The sequence below is a fragment of the Cyprinus carpio genome, unplaced genomic scaffold (assembly GCF_018340385.1).
Source record: "Cyprinus carpio isolate SPL01 unplaced genomic scaffold, ASM1834038v1 S000006651, whole genome shotgun sequence".
NCBI lineage: Eukaryota > Metazoa > Chordata > Actinopteri > Cypriniformes > Cyprinidae > Cyprinus > Cyprinus carpio.
This window is the reverse complement of record NW_024879275.1, coordinates 365,991-367,863: the sequence shown is the minus strand read 5'-3', so window position 1 is coordinate 367,863 and position 1,873 is coordinate 365,991. Positions and strand designations below refer to the sequence as shown.

Here is a 1,873-nt window from a genome sequence, read left to right as displayed (position 1 = left end):
TTAGTTTAATTGTTCAATGTAATCTAATTAGTGGTAGAAACGTAGTTTGTGTACCATGTTACATCATGTATAATTGTTGCTGTTAGTATGTTAGGGGTCTACCATTAACTTCAAATATGACGTTTAACGTACCATTAAATATTAACGTTTGTTAACGTGTTAACAGAGTCTATTGAATAATAAAAAAAAACAAATGTTGTTTGACTGGAATTATAGAAGATACACATGCAACACTAACCATATGAGTTTAGTCTTTCACGAGATTGGTCTGATATCCATTAACTTATTGATTCTTCTTTTAAGAACTGTATCTATGTTCAGGTTTACATACTGTATAATTATGTTCCATGGGGGAAAAAAAACTGTTCTGTGTTCCAGTTGAAGTTCTAAGCATGTGAATGCAAAACACTTGGTTGTCTTTTTTTTTTAATCTATAGAAAATATAATGGAACTGTTCATCATTCCTTATAACTTTTAGGTCTGGTTTCACAGACAGGGCTTGGATTAAACCAGGATTAGGCCGTAGTTAAAATAGAACATTGAAGTAGCTTTTATAAGCATGCCTTAAAAAAAAAAACATTACTGATGTGCATCTTGAGACAAAACCATGGCACTGACATATTTTTGTTTTGTTTATAATGCCCAATAGTTGCCAGATGCTGTCCTGTCAGAAAGTATTCTTCACGTGGTCCTGGAGGAGGGTGATGCTGCATTATTAAATCTGTCTTTGGTTTGTTCCAAATTCAGAAGTCTGTGTATATAGACTCATTTCGAAAGAGGACACACTTCTGCTGGCTTGACAGTATGTATTTTCTTTTACATATTTGATTAGAGGTTTAAAATGGTGCCATACCATTCAATTTCTCAGTTGCCATGTCTGAATGTTTATCTTTGTAATAAAGCTGTTTTTATGCTCCTCATCTCAATATACAGGTGTAACAAAATGAAGAACAAGTCTGAGCCATGCCAGGAATTCTTCAAAATGTACACACTGCAGCCCTGCAGACACTGCAATGAGGTTTACAACAACTGCTTACCAGGTGTGCAAATTAAGCATGAAAATGTGATCACTGCTAGGTACATGATGACAAAATGCAATGGGAATAATCATTAATATGGCTGTGCATGCATGTCTACTGTTAATAAAGCATTTTAGGTATTAATGTCACCGTTTTCTTATGAATTATAAAATGCAGCAGCTAGAGTTCTTACTAGAACTAGGAAGTATGACCATATTAGCCCGGTTCTGTCAACACTGCACTGGCTACCAATTAAACATTGTATAGATATTAAAATCTTAAATTATATTAATCTGTTTCTCTCTTATTCCGAGGTCACCGTAGCCACCAGATCCAGTACGTATCCAGCCCAGATGGTGGATCAGCACCTAGAAAGGACCTCTACAGCCCTGAAAGACAGCAGAGACCAGGACAACTAGAGCCCCAGAGACAGATCCCCTGTAAAGACCTTGTCTCAGACGACCACCGGGACAAGACCACAGGAAACAGATGATTCTTCTGCACAATCTGACTTTAAAATTAAAAACTAAAAAATTAGTGTTTACTATTGTCCTTCTGCATTATTGACGCACTATTTTCCTATTTAATACTGTAAAGTTGCTTTGACACAATCTGTATTATTAAAAGCACTATATAAATAAAGGAGACTTGACTTGACTATGTTGGAAGAGGAAAACGAGGAGAGATGCACACCCATCCAGGGTTTTGCAGTGATTGGTGCAAGATGCTGGAGGAGTAACTCTGTATAACTCATCAGTTCTGATCTGAGATTCTTGTAAATACCTCAGGATTGTTGCTAGTGATTCTGATTGATATTTTCGTCTGCTTGCTTACTGGATGTATTTTATACTGTT

The 1,873-nt window shown here is 36.0% G+C and overlaps 1 long non-coding RNA gene across 1 annotated transcript; it reads left to right on the top strand.

The window, feature by feature from the left end:
* Window positions 1–521: 521 nt before the first annotated feature.
* On the top strand, window positions 522–1,394 carry LOC122144360. Its single transcript, XR_006159674.1, has 3 exons — window positions 522–802; window positions 934–1,040; window positions 1,334–1,394. It is a non-coding gene; the product is annotated as an uncharacterized LOC122144360 (long non-coding RNA).
* Window positions 1,395–1,873: the final 479 nt, after the last annotated feature.